The 17,386-nt window shown below is 48.5% G+C and overlaps 1 non-coding gene across 1 annotated transcript; it reads left to right on the top strand.

The window, feature by feature from the left end:
• Positions 1 to 16,779: 16,779 nt before the first annotated feature.
• LOC139034525 (U6 spliceosomal RNA) lies at positions 16,780 to 16,889 on the top strand. The gene has a single exon (XR_011487071.1). It is a non-coding gene; the product is annotated as a U6 spliceosomal RNA (small nuclear RNA).
• The last annotated feature ends 497 nt before the right edge of the window (positions 16,890 to 17,386 follow it).

The raw sequence follows: 17,386 nt of genomic DNA on the forward strand, positions 1-17,386 counted from the left end.
TCAGTTTGGAGCGATGCACCGGCTAGAGCTTTGGAGAATGAACCGCTACATCGCGGGGTGTCATTGTCCCCAGCTCTTTCAGGGCTCCACTCTGGAGAAGTATACAGAGCCAGCTCACTCTCTGGAGAGTCTGAAGGGTGCAGACCAGCTCCAGGGAGGGAGCCTGAGCAGGCAGGCAGGCAGGCACCTCTTAGAGTCGGTTCTTATTGTCCCTCAGGGCTTCCCTGTAGCTCAGTCGGTAAAGAATCTGCTTGCAATGCAGGAGACCTGGGTTCGATCCCTGGGTTGGGAAGATATAAACTGGAGAAGGGAAAAGTGAAGGGAGAAGGCTACCCACTGTAGTATTCTGGCCTGGAGAATTCCACGGACTGCATACTCCATGGGGTCACAAAGAGTCGGACAGGACTGAGCCACTTTCACTTCACTTATTGTCTCTCAGAGACACAGTTTCTAAAAATACACACAAGCAGCATTATTCAAGAAGCAGAATGCACTGAAATCTATTTAGAAGTGAAAATCAGATGAGGACTTTGCATCTAGTCTTGCCTGCCCTGTTTGTTGGCACTGTTTAATGGAATTGCTCCCCCAGCTTCAAACATCTGGAGATTGCACAGAAGAATCTGGCCCTGTGGCCTCTCCCTGAAAAGTCAGGTCACCTTCAAGAGAGGCAGCAGCTGGAGCTGAGGCATGGTTGTCCTTGGAGGGGGCACAAGCTGGCTCCTGGCTGGCTCACGCTCCTCATCCATAAGCTTTTGAGTTTGTGATCCTCGAACAGCAGTTTAGCATGGAAGTGAATTCTAGCACAAACCCTAATTTCAAACTGCAGATCCAGTGAGGGTCTTTTTCTCTGTTTGATCCCTTTGTTGTCACTGTTTGTGAGTCTGAGTGGTGTTCAGTTCAGTTGCTCAGTCCTGTCCGACTCTGTGACCCCATGGACTGCAGCATGCCAGGCCTCCCTGTCCATCACCAACTCCCGGAGTTTACTCAAACTCATGTCCATCAAGTCAGTGATGCCATCCAACCATCTCATCCTCTGTTGTCCCCTTCTCCTCCTGCCTTCAGTCTTTCCCAGCATCAGGGTCTTTTCCAATGAGTCAGTTCTTCACATCAGGTTGCAAAAGTTATTGGAGTTTCAGCTTCAGCAGCAGTCCTTCCAATGATTAGTTGGAACTGAGTTCCTTTAGGATGGACTGGTTGGATCTCCTTGCAGTCCAAGGGACTCTGAAGACTCTTCTCCAAAACCACAGTTCAGAAGCATCCATTCTTTGGTGTTCAGCTTTCTTTAGAGTCCAACTCTCACATCCATAAATGACTACTAGAAAAACCATAGCCTTGACTAGATGGACCTTTATTGGCAAAGTAATGTCTCTGCTTTTTAATATGCTATCTAGGTTGGTCATAACTTTCCTTCCAAGGAGCAAGTGTCTTTTAATTTCATGGCTGCAATCACCATCTGCAGTGATTTTGGAGCCCCCAAAAGTAAAGTCTGTCACTGTTTCCATTGTTTCCCCATCTACTTGCCATGAAGTGATGGGACCAGATGCCAGCTGTTGTCACTGCAAGTCTGAGTGGTGTAATAACTCACTTGTTTCACACTCACCTGAGTGTTACGACACTGTAGGACCTGCTGCTCTGTCCTGTGGGGCCCACGCTCCCGAGTGGGGTGAGCAATGCCCTTTGTTCTAGGGCCAGTCCTGACCCCAATATGTGCGATAAGTTAAATAAACAAAACAGGGACAACCACCTCCTCTAGAAGTGAACTCTCCTTTTTCCCCATGAAGTTTTACACGGAAACTCGGGCTGCAGGTCGGACCTGTACACTCAGTGATTGTCATGTAGCGTGACTGAGAGAAGGAAAGAAAACTGACTCCTGGAAGCAGCTCTCATTATTCCTAAAATTACGTGGCCAAACAGAAACCCAGACTCTGAGTCACAGAGCAGGACTCTAAGTGACGTCTCTGTCACTGGAAAGAATGTGCTACAGGCATGCGGGCTGAGGCGACTGGTTCTCGTCAGGCTTGGGACTTCCCAACCCATAGCTTCATTCTCTCTGGAGTAAGCTCCCGGCAGAGTCCTTGTCATCTGCCTCCATCTCCTTCTTTTCACTTGGACTCCTGCTGCCAGGCCCCTGGCTGAAGCCCAGGGTCTCCTCAGGGCTCACCTGCCCGAGGGTCCTCAGCTCACCTTGCACCCCGTGTTTCCCTCAGACCTGCCCTCCTCTCCGCGTCTGGGGTCACCTCTCTCTGTCCTGCTGGTTCCTTCTCCTCAGCGTGTGACTCTGGGCAAGTCGCTCCCTTGTTTCAGACCACCACCTTCTGTCTCCTTAAACCCTCCTGCCCTCTCCCCTAACAGCCAGCTATCATAGTACTTGATGTTATGTTTGCCATCTGGACTTCACCCACGTCCCACCCTCTCCTCTCCTCGATGCAGTCTGCCCTCCTTATCAACCGTCCTGCTGAAACGCCTTTGGCCAACATCGATCCTGACCGCCAAGTTGCTAAATCACCTTGTAGCCAGGTGTCCTGCCTGGCACCATCCCAGAAGTGTGAGTGTAGAGTTTTTTTGTAAACTGGTGGAGTGAAACTCCAAAGGATCTGTTTGTGTAGGGCCCCTGGGGGTGTTGGGTCCCTGGGGCAGAAATCAGGGTGCAGGGAGGTGGTGGTGGGCCTGTGTTTTCTGCCCTGGAGCTCAGGTCCAGGACGGATAGCCACAGGACACAGATGAAAAAGGCCTTTTCATGAGACGTGGAACACAGATGGCAAAGAAGGGGCTTCTCCACTTTGCAGACAGTGCTGTGGCTTCGCCTCAGGGAGGAATTCAGAGCATAGCATACTCTATGGTCTTGATGTCATGAAAGTTTGTAGCTTTGGCACATGGGGAGATGGAACCCATGGATCTTGGGAACAGTTCAGGGCAGGGAGCCACCACGGGAGCTGCCATTCCCAAGTGCCATGGACATCAAGATGGTGTATGTGGGGAAAAGACACGAGGACTCTTGGTGGGGTTGTGCTCGACATACATAGGCACTCCCAGAAACGCTGAGAAGCTCGGACTTTTTTCTAGGGAGTGGAGATGCTGCTGTGCAAAGAGTTGGCAATGAGCTATGATACATGTGGAATATGAAATACGGGCTGCTACTATTAATGTGATCTCATTTGTACAGCAGGATGACAAGGGTGGGGACAGTTTGGCCCACAGATGAGCGTTTCTCAGGCTCTTTTGCTTACTTGCCACTTTGCAGGATTTGACTCTGTAGATCACTCCTGGTCACGCCTGTCTCCCTTCCCCGCCAGCTTCCTTCTTCCTAATATCACATGCAACTTGATCTCTCTTTTCTTCCTGTATCCCTGGGTACTCTGTCTCAGCTTCTGCCTCAGGAATTTTGCCTACACATGTGGTATATCCTGGGCCTTGCACTTCTTTTCACTCTGTGTACACCCCCTGTGGAAGATTTCATCTGCTTGCATGGCTCCAGCTATCACCTTTTTGTTGACGAGTTCCACGTTTACTTTTCTCGTCGGGAACTCTTTCCTGAGCCTCAGGAATGGATCGTTCATGCCTGGAACCCACCTGGGGTTCCTCAGCATCTCAGCTTCAGTGTGACCAAGATGGAAGCCACCCTTCCCTCTTCCAAATACCTGCTCATCCTCCCAGGGTACCATCATCTTCCTTCAGGGCAGAAACCTGGGAGGCATCTTGACCGTGGCTTCCTCACCTGCCCCCTGCTTTTTGTTTTGCAGAGTCACCAAACTCTAACAGCGAAGCCGAATCTGAGCCGCTGCCACACTTCCACTGCTCGCACTTTCATTGCTTTGACCCTGCTCCTCTCTCGGTCCGGAGTGGCCCTGACCTGTCTTTCTTTCTGCGCGGCTGACTTCTCTGGTCCAGCACTATCCAGATCATGTGCAGAGCCTCTGGGAAGACCCCTGAACACAGCTCTCTTCTCCCCACTGGGCTGAGTGCCCCTGGCTGAACTCACACAACTTGCCATACCCTGACTCATCCCATGTCACTGTTCTTTTTTTACTCCCTTTCTGTCGTCTACAGTGAGCTTCCTGAGGTCAGGGACGGGGCTTTCATCCCCATGTTACTAGAGCCCAGATGCACACTGGTCCTTATCCACCCACCAGGGCATCCACCCTGCTGTTGCTTAGTCGCTCAGTCGTGTCCGACTCTTTGCGACCCCATGGACTGCAGCACCCCAGGCCTCCCTGTCCTTCACTATCTCTCAGAGTTTGTTCAAACTCATGTCCATTGAGTCGGTGATGCCATCCAACCATCTCATCCTCTGTCGTCCCCTTCTCCTCCCGCCTTCAATCTTTCCCTGCATCAGGGTCTTTTCCAAGGAGTCAGCTCCTTGCATCAGGTAGCCAAAGTATTGAAGCTTCAGCTTCAACATCAGTCCTTCCAATAAATATTCAGAACTGATTTCCTTTAGGATGGACTGGTTGGATCTCCTTGCAGTCCAAGGGACTCTCAAGAGTCTTCTTCAACACCACAGTTCAAAAGCATCAGTTCTTTGGTGCCCAGCCTTCTTTATGGTTCAACTCTTACATCTGTACGTGACCACTAGAAAAACCATAACTTTGACTGTCCTGACCTTTATCAGCAAAATGATGTCTCTACTTTTTAGTACACTATCTAGGTTTGTCATAGCTTTTCTTCCAAGGAGCAAGCATGTTTTTATTTCATGGCTGCAATCACTGTCTGCAGTGATTTTGGAGCCTAGGAAAATAAAGTCTGTACTGTTTCCCTTGTTTCCCCATCTATTTGCCATGAAATGATGGGACCGGATGCCGTGATCTTAGTTTTTTGAATGTTGAGTTTTAAACCAGCTTTTTCACTCTCCTACAAACACTTATTAATCAGCTACTCTGGGCCAGACACAAAGATCCCATGCAGCCCCAGCTCTTAGGGCTTTTTAGCTTTGTGGTGGAGGGGAGGGCGGGGGGATACAGACATAGCAAATAAACCCAGTGTTAGAGTATTCTACATGGTATAATAGAAGTCTGTATGGGCATCAGGGTAACCAAAAGAGAGTGGTTATTCTTGCCTGGAGGGTGCTTAGGGAAAGGTTGACGAATATGAGTTAGGCTGAATCTTGAGAGAGATGCTTTTGAGTCTTCAGGGTAGGGACATGCACTTCTGGCAGAGGGAACAGGAAACGCCAGGATGACACAGAGGGCTCCTGGTGTTGAGTGTAGTCACGTGTGGATAGAGCATTAGGGGTTTGAGGTGGGGAGTAGGGAGAGAGACAGCTGGAGAGCGTGCAGATCGTTGGGTGTGTTTTACCAAGCCGAAGAGTGAGGACTTTACATAGAGGAGTGAGGAGCCTAATGGATAAGCAGATTTGCAGTTCAGTGTTCGATGAGATCAGCACATTGTGATATCTCTCTCGTAACACACTGAGTGGCAAAACTTTGACCACAGAAGGCGTGATAGGGCTGCTTTGAAGCAGACAAACCTTTAGAATCCTTCAAGGCTCACCCTGGGACCCGTCCTGGCTTCCATAAGGCTTGGAGTTTGCAGAGGGGCAGCTCAGCAGGTGATGAGCTGTCAGGGTTCTGAGCTGCCCTCAAGACTTCCTAGACTCATCATGGCTGCACTTGGCCCTGTCTGTCTGTCTGTCTGCAGCTCTAAGGGTTCGGCTGAATGAGCCACGTTGCCAGCAGTGCTTTCCAACCTCAGACTTGTGAAGATCCCGGTTGGTGGCTCTCATTGACCCTTACTCCCATTGACCACAGAGGATTCTGGCTGACTCTTACTGTGGTCTTTTTCATACTGTTCATGGGGTTCTCAAGGCAAGGATACTGAAGTGGTTTGCCATTCCCTTCTCCAGTGGACCACATTTTGTCAGAACTCTCCACCATGACCCATCCATCTTGGGTGGCCCTACATGGCATGGCTCATAGTTTCACTGAGTTAGACAAGGCTGTGGTCCATGTGATCAGTTTGGTTAGTTTTCTGTGATTGTGATTTTCATTCTGTCTGTCCTCTGATGGAGAAGGATAAGAAGCTTATGGAAGCTTCCTGATGGGAGAGGCTGACCTAGGGGAAAATTAGGTCTTGTTCTGATGGGCGGGGCCATGTTCAGTAAACCTTTAATCCAATTTTCTGTTGATGGGCGAGGCAGGTTCCCTCCCTGTTGCTTGGCCCGAGGCCAAATTATGGTGGAGGTAATGAAGATGATGGTGACCTCCTTCAAAAGGTCCATGCAGTCTGTGCTACCCTCAGTGGCCCCGACCCTGCAGCAGGCCACTGTGGAAAGCCAGAGCTGGGGATGAAGAAGGGCAAATACTGCCCTCTTATCCACAATGTGAGCAGCTAAGAGACATTTGCCTTTCTTCCCTGTTGCCCCTCCCAGTCCCCAGTCTTGAAAAAGGCGGGGGGTGGGGGGATACCATTGAGCTGATCATGTGTCCTCTCCATGGGCAGAGCGAAGGAGCAGAGATGGAGGTCCCTCCCAGCCAGCAGTGCTGGGCTTGTGTGGTGGGCTTGGAGCTGATATGAGATTGGAATTATAAACTAGAGTAACTAAAGGTGAACAAAATCTGTTCATCTTCTTCCCACCCTGTAGAGAAGGGAGATTGGACAGAGCACTGTAATAACTCATAATCAGTGAAAAATAAAAACACTCCAGGTTAGCTTCCTGCAGCTCGTATATTTAAATATATATAGACTATCTCTCAGTCGTGTCTGACTCTTTGTGACCCCATGGACTGTAGCCCACCAGGCTCCTCTGTCCATGGGACTTTTCCAGGCCAGAATACTGGAGTGGGTTGCCATTTCCTCCTCCAGACTATCTCTGGGCTTCTCAGGTAGCAGGATGGTAAAGAATCAGCCTGCTAATGCAGCAGATGCAGGAGATGTGGGTTCAATCCCTGGGACGGGAAGATCCCCTAGAGAAAGAAATGGCAACCCACTCCAGTATTCTCAGCTGGAGAATCCCATGGACAGAGGAGCCTGGTGGGCTGCAGTCCGCAGGGTCACAGAGTCAGACGTGACTGAGCTGGCGTTCACAGAGTGTCTCTAGGGGGACGCACAAGAAATGGGGAGCAGAGCCTGACTCTGGGGGAAGTGGACTTGGGACTGAATGCGGGCCAGGGATGAGAGGAAACCTGCTTCCTGTGTACCCTTTGCAGTGTTTTTTGTCTGCTTGTTACTGTGAGTATATTACACAGAATTGGCAGAAGGCATGCCCAAAGCAGTCAGAGAGGAGTGGTGGAAGAAGTGGCAACGGGACCCTTCGATCTCAGAAAAAGTTGGCCTGTTTCGCCTCTTTAATGGATCAGGTTCACACTGAGGTGCAAACGCCAAATTCCTTTCTGGCCTAGCAGGGTCAGGGTGCAGGGCTGGTGGAGGCTACTCTGCACCCAGCTTGTTCCTGAGAAGCAGAAGAGGTGAGGATGAGCCTGCATGCTCACCCACAAGCCACGTGCTGGAAGCCGGGGACAGAAGAGGGACTGCAGGGCTCAAGCCCTCCATCTGCGCGTCCTGCACCTGGAGCAATCTCTCACCCACACCCAGGATCAGGAGGACATTCCCGAAGGCTTGGAACCTGACCTCAGTCTTCTCCTTGAATAGATATTCTGCAAGTGCTTGTCCAGAAAACCTCACCACGTGCAAGGATGAGTCCACGAGAAGGAGCCGGCACGAGATCTGTGTACAGACAATGCAAGAGGAAAAGCCTGGAAGCTGGAAGAGAGGCAGTGTCCACAACATTACAAAGAGTATGTATGAGGATTCTGCTCGTGATATTGTTGGTAAAAGCAACAACCACCACCTTAAATCCTGAGAACTAGCCAAACACTCATGAGCTGTTGTTGAGTTGCTAAGTCGTCTCCGACTCTTTGCAACCTCATGGGCTGTATGTAGCCAGGCTCCTCTGCCCAGGGGATGTCCCAGGCAAAAATACTGGAGAGAAAGTAAAAGTGTTAGCCACTCAGTCATGTGCGACTCTTTGTGACCCCCTGGACTGTAGCCCACCAGACCCCTCTGTGCACGGGATTCTCCAGGCAAAAATACTGGAGTGGGTTTTGCATTTCCTTCTCCAGGGGATCTTCCCAACCCAGGGATCAAACCTGCATCTCCTGGTAACGATAACCCTATATGCAAAACAGAAAAAGAGACTCAGATGTATAGAACAGACTTGTGGACTCTGGGAGAAGGCGAGGGTGGGATGTTTCAAGAGAACAGCATTGAAACATGTATATTATCTAGGGTGAAACAGATAACCAGCCCAGGTTGGGTACATGAGACAAGTGCTCGGGCCTGGTGCACTGGGAAGACCCAGAGGGATCGGGTGGAGAGGGAGGTGGGAGGGGGGACTGGGATGGGAAATACATGTAAATCCATGGCTGATTCATTTCAATGTATGACAAAAACTACTGTAATGATGTAAAGTAATTAGCCTCCAACTAATAAAAATAAAGAAAAAAAAAGCAAAAAACAAAAACAAAAACCTGCATCTCCTGCATTGCAGGTGGATTCTTTACTACTGAGCCACCGGAAGAACTTGAGAATGACCCAAACACATAAATAAGGAAGTAATTACACAAATCATGATAATCTACATAACTGACTTGAAAGCCTTAAAAATAGCAAGTTATATATGTGTTCCTAAAAAAAGGTATTCAAGATATATAATTTTAAGTGATTTAAATAGGGAATATGAGGACATATTGCAAAATTCTAATAATACAGAACGGTGTTAGTATACAGTGAAAGGAAAGTTGCTCCATCACCCTGATGTCCCAGCTGCTAAGATCCTCTCACCAGGAGCAGCAACTGTTCCCAGATACTTGTACCTGGATGTATTAATGAACTTTTTAAAAAACTAAGGTCAGAACAGCATGTGATTCTATTTGCATTAAATTTTAAAGTATATATGTGTGTGTGTGTGTGTATGTATGTATATAAAATATATATTTAATGCATAATATGTATATATGTACATACACACTGGAGAAGGAAATGGCAACCCATTCCAGTATTCTGGAGAATCTCATGGACAGAGGAGCCTGGTGGGCTACAGTCCATGGGTTCACAAAGAGTCAGACATGACTAAGTGACTAACACACACACATACACACACACCATACAGTATAAAAGCAATATATATTGTTTTTCTGAAAAGCAACTCAGGACCCTATTAATCAATCAATCAATTAATTTCTATAGTCATCTTTAGGGACATGACCAGCAGTCAGATGAGGGTTTGGTAACCTGATCAAGTCGGTAGTATTTTATTTTGAAAACATTTTAAATTATAAGACACATTCTCCCTGTAAGAGTAAAAACTGGTCAAAACGGTTACTCCATAGTTTGTTCCCAGGGGTTTGAAACATTCAGTGAAACTTTGATTGCATGATGTATTTTTTTTTTAGAACGTTATTGTTTGAGAATAATGTCTTTTTATACCAGGAAATAGTAATCCTGAAATTTGAATATCCTGAAAGTTGAAAACTTTCCCTCCCCTTTATTATTATTTTTAAATCAATACAAGTTAAAGTAACAAGCAAAACCAAAACAAAACAAAACAAAAAAAAAACAATATAAAATTATCTGAAGTCACAGTGATCACTCTTCAGGTGGCCGTTTGAGGCCGACCCGGCAGAAAAAGTAGGATGCCGGCCAAGAACTGGCCAGGACTGGTGGCACTCGAGGCCCCGGGCAGAAGTGCCGTGGTAAAGCCGCGGGAGGGGGTGTCTAAGCTGGCCCGGCAGCACGGGCCTCCTGGAGTGCAGTTTGGTCTCACGCTGCACGGGGCTGACCTCTGTGAACAGGCTAGAGTGGGAATGATGGGCATGACTTCGGAGTTAGGACTTCGAGGACTCTGCGCTTCTGCCTTGCTCTCTCCTGGATCCATCGCTGTGCCTACAGCCGCGCTGTGAGCCCCGCTCAGGCCGTCCCACGTACCAGTCGGGGAGGCATAGCCCTAGTGGTCCAGTCCGCAGCCGTGGACTGAGCCGTCTGGGGGGGCGCGTCCTGCAGCCCGGCTTCAGGTAGCCGCGGCCTCAGCCAGCACCTCAGCTGCAGCCTCATGAAGGCCTGGGCCAGCCAACTCTCCCTAGACTCCTCACCCTCACATGCTGCCTGGGAATAATAAATGCCTGCGCTTGCAGGCAGGTACGTTTGGGGGCAATTTGCTGTGCTGCGATGGAGATCTGGCAAGCAGGCCGAGGCACCTGGGGCTTACCCCGCAGGCAGTGGGGGGACTTGGTGGCTTCTCTGGCACTGTTTGGAGGTGGGGATAGGCCTTCTGCTCACGGGCTCCCTCGGGGTCAACGGGGTCAACGTAAGGTGTGATCAGCTTTCAGCCTAAAGGTCTTCAGAGCTGACTTGTGGGAAGGGGTGGGGTGGTTTGGGGCGTGTGTGTGTGTGTGTGTGTGTGTATACAATATTCAGGTATGTTAATCAGCATTGACCCGTTATGCCTTCCCCTTTGCCCCCAGTGTGACTATGAATCCTACTTTAGTTATGAGATCTTTTCAGTTTTTTTTTTCCTTAATAGAATTCTTTTTTAGAGTAGTTTTAAGTTTACAAAAAAAAATTGAGAAGAAAGTGCAGAGATTTACCACATACCCCCTGCTCCCGCAGGTGCAGAACCTCCTCCATTATCACCATCCCCCCACCAAAGTTTGTTACATTTGTTACAACCAATGAACCTACACTGACACATGATCATCACCCCAAAGCTTGTAGTTAACATTAGGGTTCTCTCTTGGTGTTGTGAGCTTCCCTGGGTAACTCAGCTGGTAAAGAATCTGCCTGCAATGCGGGAAACCCCGGTTCGATTCCTGGGTCGGGAAGATCCTCTGGAGAAGAGATAGGCTACCCAGCCCAGTATTCTTGGGTTATAATTCTACAAGGTTGAACAAATGTAGAATGACATGTATCTATCCTTCAGAGTCGTTCCACTGCCCTCAGAATCCTCAGTGCTCTGCTTCTTCATTCCTCTGTCCCAAGTAGGAGCTTTTTATTCCATGTTATACCTTCTTCCCTGAATCTTTACCGTCTGCATGTATCACTTCTGTTTCAGTTCAGTTGCTCAGTTGTGCCCGACTCTGTTACCCCATGGACTGCAGCATGCCAGGCCTCCCTGCCCATCACCAACTCCCAGAGTTTACTCAAGCTCATGTCCATCGAGTCGGTGATGCCATCCAACCATCTCATCCTCTGTCATCCCCTTCTCCTCCTGCCTTCAATCTTTCCCAGCATCAGGGTCTTTTCCAATGAGTTAGCTCTTCACATCAGGTGGGCAAAGTATTGGAGTTTCAGCTTCAAAATCAGTCCTTTCAATGAACACTCAGGACTGATTTCCTTCAGGATGGACTGGTTGGATCTCCTTGAAGTCCAAGGGACTCTCAAGACTCTTCTCCAACACCACAGTTCAAAAGCATCAATTCTTCAGTGCTCAACTTTCTTTAGAGTCCAACTCTCACATCCATACATGACTACTGGAAAAACCATATCCTTGACAAGATGGACCTTTGTTGGCAAAGTGATGTCTCTGCTTTTTAATATGCTGTCTAGGTTGGTCATAAGTTTTCTTCCAAAGAGTAAGCATCTTTTAATTTCATGGCTGCAGACACCATCTGCACAAAAGTATCTGCATAAAAGTATCATTTTTATGTTTAATTTTTTACTTATTTAAAGTAGTATTGGGCATTAGGGAGTGGAGAAAAGCAGTATAGAATAAGTTTAAAGAGCTTTGGCAGGACAGAGGGAAGTGAGGAAGACAGGGCAATAGCTAAAGGAAACCGCAGGGGAGATAAAAAGTATCTTTGATGAGAAAAAGTATCTTTTATGATGGAGCGTTGAGTACTTTTTTTTTTTTTTGCACAGGAAGTCGCCGATTGAAGGAGGAAAATATAGTGAGAGAGGAGACAGAGCTGAGCGTAGGGGACAGAGAACCAGAGGGGAGGACACATCTTTCAGGGAGCGCTGGTGCTGGGGGCCAAGTCCGGGGGTGGTTCTGAGGCTGGGGGGTGGGGGCAAGACGGGGGGCAGCTGTGAGAAGCCCAAGGGAGACTCCAGGCTCCAGCCGACACACGGCTGGAACAGCAGACCGTGGGCTCCAGGCTGGAGAGGAGGCAAGTGACGCCAGGAGAAGATGGTGAAAGAACAGAGTGGGGAGGGGTTGATGTCAAAATAGAGATGAAAAACTGGTTCAGTGGCAGGGAGCGAAAAACAGTAATTTTTTTTTTTTTAAGTTATGCTCAGGAACAGGAAAGTCAGACTCATCAGCAAGTATTATAGATGCTTGACTGCATGACTAAATGGGAGCAGCAATGTCAGAAATACTGAACCGAGCTATAAAAGCTTTAAAAAAGCAATTTCAAGCCTTTTCTTGGGAAACACAGCTTTCTTCCGGTTAACATCACACTACAGGTAACCTCGGTCTGTTTGGCCAGGGAGGCAGCTCTAGAGGAGAACATCAGAAGCCAATTAGCTGCCAATGCATCAATATATTCATCGCTTCAGATTACCAGGTGTGCAGCACCTACCTCTCACAGAGGCGGAAGCTCTATTTATGCACAGCTGGCTCTGAGGAAAATTCCTTACACGTGAGCTGAGATGCTAAAGGCAATGAATCACTCAGGGATGCGGCACCTTGAATGGGAAAAGGCAGCTTGTCCCACCTGGAGACAGGCGCTGGGCACATGTATATGGACCTGTCATTTGAAATGACTTGTCCAAAGTGCTTAAGGTAAGACCAAAAGAAGCTGAAGCTGGAAGATAAAGAGGTAGGCTGACAGAAACTATTGGACAGCATTCCCAGAGTGTCAGGAGATGAACTATGAGATGCCAGCACCTTAGCCATTCCTCGTTTTGGAAGCTTCCTTTCCATTTCTTTCTATGCAGCCTCCTTTCCTGATTCCTGCACGGGTGTGGAGTTCCTTGCAAGACAGAAAAATGTTCTTCAATGGACTTCTGATTAATAACTGTCCATCCAAATGCTGGAAGAGGATGCAGTCGTTCATAATAAAATTGTATCTGTCTATCCCTCTGTGCTAAGGTTTCTAGGGTCTAAAAATTAAAGTGCAAGAACTTCCCTGGTGCTCCAGCGGCTAAGACTCTGCCTTCCAATGCATGGGGTGTGAGTTCAATCCTTGGTGGGAGAACAAAGATTCCACATGCCACACAATGTGGCCAAAAATTAAAACAAATGAGTAAAACTTGTTAAAATTCAAAGTGCACAACCATGTCTAATAGGACAATCTCCTGTGTTTTTCTTTTTACCTGTGGTGCTGTGCTGTGCTAAGTCACCTCAGTCCTGTCTGACTCTTTGCGGCCCCATGGACTGTAGCCCACCAGGCTCCTCTGTCCATGGGATTCTCCAGGCAAGAGTGCTGGAGTGGATTGCCATGCCTTCCTCCAAGGGATCTTCCCGACCCAGGGATCAAAGCAGGTCTCCTGCATTGCAGGCGGATTCTTTACCGTCTGAGCCAGCAGGGAAGTCCTTTTCCTGTGGTGGTTTTATTTATTATTATGTTTAAGCTATTGATAACCTAGCCCAGCAGAAAGATTACATCAGGAATGTGATATAATACAGCTGTTTTCACTGAAGCCTTAGACCTTACTATTCCCTAAGCGGGTGGGAGTGTCCCCACACCCCACCCCAAAGTATAACTATGCTGCCTCTACTTCCTCTTACAGTAAATAGGAACATATTTACTGCACTGAAGGTATATTTTATGATTATTGTTAGCATTACTGAGCTTTCCATAATGGTGGCTCTACAGATTTAAATACTTTAAAAACATGAGTAGATTTTTTTATGAAACCAAACATTAACACTAGCAAACTGACACTCAACTTTCGATTGATCTGTCCCACCTGTAAGACATGAATGAGATGTTTCATGTAGTGAATACATATGAATACATTATGCTGACCAAGAGAGATGTTTGCAGACAGCTCCAATAGCCTCTGTGGCAGCAGTGGTTATATTTTCATGCATGTGCAGGCACTGTTCTTAGGCACTGTGTCAATTGCTCAGTTGTGTCCGACTCTGCGACCCTGTGGACTGTATAGCCTGCCAGGCTCCTCTGTCTGCGGAATTCTCCAGGGAATAATACTGGAGCACGTTGCCATTTCCTTCTCCAGGGTATGAAACCAAAGTTTTGCATCATTTCTACAGCTCTTTCAAAGGCATCAGTTTCAGCCGCATGCTTGGATGTCACTCAAACTTCCACAGTGATATCCTAAACCATGAGCCACTTACTCTGCCTTCCAAGGTTGTCAGGGGCGAGTTTCCTTTGTATGAAAATAAAAATGTTAAGGTATGAGATTCTGCTATATGTGTGTATTTATATTATATATCTGCATATGAATGAGATAGATCTTTATATCCTAACACGAGTGATTTCCCAATGAAAAACACTTCAAATTTTAAAAGTTACAAAGTAATACCTAAATCTTAAATCTTAATATCTAAATCTAAGTCTACGTGTGCATGGACCTGTATACTGTTTGTGGTGTAACTATCTATCCAGAAAGAAGGCTGAAAAACTACAGCAAGCTGTGGGTGGTGTGGCCTCTGAGCGGGAGAGTTGAGGGAACCGTGTTGGGTTTCAGCTTTGCTCTGTAGACTTCTGTATTGTTGGAAACTGGTACAGTAAGGATGTATTCATGTAAGAAGAAAAAAAAAGAGGGACTTCCCTGGTGGTCCAGTGGCTGAGACTCCATGCTCCCAATGAGGGGGCCTGTCTGGGCTCCATTCCTGGTCAGGGAACTAGATCCCACATGCCACAACTGAGAGAGCCGGCATGACCAAATAAATAAACAAAAATAAATATATATTTTTTAAAAAACCTAAATGACCAAAAATGAAAACGATGTTGTCAACTCTTGCTCTGCTGGGAAATGAGAGAATCAGAGGGTGGTGACCCAGAAGTGACACATCCCCGTGACTAAGCACAGCTTCGCTGGGAGCTGCCCGACAGACGGACATGAGAGACAGAGGGGACAGAGCCTGGCAGGCCCAGGCCCCCCACTTCTGCGGGCCTGGGGGCCACCAGAGGGCTGAGGGCAGACTGAGCTTGAAGCTTCATCTCAAAGGGCATGACCTGTCAGCAGCTCCAGGGCGGCAGGAAGGGGAGAGGCCTTTTTAAGGTCGCTGGGGAGTAATCTCTCAACACTTCTCAGAAGATGCAATTGTACGGCTTCCCCTTTGGCCTTTGAGTTACTAAAACACAGAAGTGTCTGTGGAGAAGACGGACCGTCCCCCTGCGACTGGCCATGTCTGGGTGCTCCGGCCGGAGGCAGCGCCGTGACTGGGATGTGGCCCAATGCGTAGGGACAGGCGGTCTCCTTGTGATGGAAACAGCGGGTGATCAGAAACCGAGGGGATTTTCTGAGAACGAAGCTGTCATCCCGAAGGAAGGCGCATGGGAATCTGAGCGCAGGGACCCAGCCTTCAAGGCCCTTCTTTTGCTCATGGGAACATTGCCTGATGGTAACAGGATTCCAGAGACCCTCGGGCACCCAGCACGCTGAGAGCGGGGGCACCTCACGAGTCAGTCATCTGAAGCCCGCCCTCCCGCCAGATTTCAGGGAAAAGGTGTTTCCCCAGCACGAAGGTTAGAAATAACTGATGCAGAAGATGTCCATTAAGGAGGCCAGAGGGGCACCTGACTTCAGGACCAAGCCTGTCCATTTGCGATAGGAGTGCCAGGGCCACTGTGAGTGAGCTCTCTATTCTCAAGCGAGCTGACTCGCCTGGCCCTTGCTAGGGCTTCAGGGCTCTGGGAGTCACCTGCCCGTTGTCTTGGGGTCAGGAAAGTGTTGTTGAACTCCCAGCTAGTGAGACGGGCGATGGAAGGGCAGAGAGATGAGGGGCTTGTCTCCATCCGTGGATGAAGGATGTACATCCAGGCCCTGCCCGCTAGGGATAGGAGCTTACAGTGAGGCCATGGAAACCCTGGACCCCTAACCTGCAGCTTCCCCAAAGCCTGCTGTGGCCTTGTTCTCTTGTATTGCCACTGGTTACCTGGGCAAAGGGCCTCAGTGGTTACTGGTAGTGCCAGCCGCCCCCCTCTCTAGTGCCCAATGAAAGGTGACTGGGAGCTCTACCTCCAACATCCAGGATGCCACAAGGGAGACTCAGGAGGAGGAAGGCCTGCCAACCCAAGAAGGGGACCTTGGCATCTCCACATGTTGGTCTGGAGACTGTGTGGAGCATGAAGACTCCGACAACATACAGAGCGGTTCATCTGAGGACCCACGATGGAGAGATGGAGATTGGGGCTGGGAAAACATCTCATGGCCCTGGGGGTGGGGGATGTAAAGCCTGGGTTTGTATGTGATGAGTTTTCAACCTGTCTGCACAGGAGATGTACCTGGCAGCTTTAAAAATATACGTCTGAATTCCACCCCCCAGAACTCCTGAATCAGAATCCCTGGGGTTCATGCTCCCACCAAAGACATTCCTTCCTTTGTCCTTTTTCTTGTGGAAGGCTGGAGGGATTTGGAGTTGGGTTTTTCTTTTCCTCCCGGGACAGGTAAGCTCTGATAAAACCCCAGCATGTTAGGCCCTAGTTTAGATAGTTAACTCTTGAGAACAGACCTTGTTAAGAAGAACGGAATGCCCTGGCGTCTTTCTGGGGAAGCTTACCTCTCCTGTGAGGGGCTATTCTACTGAAAAGTTCTCTCCTATGACATTAAATCCATGAAACCAGGTCTCCGTTATGCTGGCTAAGAAGTTCCCTTGCCTCCCTTTGGAAATATTCCCATGTACACTTAGGAACTATTTTCCCTTAAAAAGCACAAAGATTGTGCTTACTTCAGCAATGCAAATATACTAAAACTGGAACAAGACAGGGAAGATTAGCATAGCCCCTGCTCAAGGATGACAGGCATATTGTGAAGCATTAGGTGTTTTTTAAGCTTCTTTTGTAACCCACTTTTCCTTCATGTTTTGCTTCAGAGAAGCCAAACCAAATATAATATCAAGGTCCTTTTTTGAAAAGGCTCAGAGATTTGTTGAGAGGAGGGTGTAGCAGGCTTGCAGGTTGATGATTCCTGTGTGGCGTTTTCCCCTGCCCCCCTCTCGGGAACAACGCTCAGGCTGTTCTGTTCTGAGTTCCCAGACCCCCTTGCCTCCCATGGAGAAGTGGCCGGTGTCCAACTGGTTTCTGTTTTAGAATGCAGACATTAGCTTTGAGATAGAAGGAGGCACTGGAGAGAGTGAAGGGCTGGGACTGGGCTTTGAGGGCAGGAAGTGGGTGTGGCCTGGCCCCCGGCCGGGTGGGGTGGGGCCTCTCGCCGCCAGCATCCCGAGCTGTGATACACCCAGGCTGAATCGGGTGAAGGGGGCTGTGGACACCTGGGGGTGAGGACCTGGGGGCCCGGCTCCTGGCTTTTAAACTTTTTCTTTTAT

This window comes from Odocoileus virginianus, chromosome 3 (genome assembly GCF_023699985.2).
Source record: "Odocoileus virginianus isolate 20LAN1187 ecotype Illinois chromosome 3, Ovbor_1.2, whole genome shotgun sequence".
Classification (NCBI taxonomy): domain Eukaryota; kingdom Metazoa; phylum Chordata; class Mammalia; order Artiodactyla; family Cervidae; genus Odocoileus; species Odocoileus virginianus.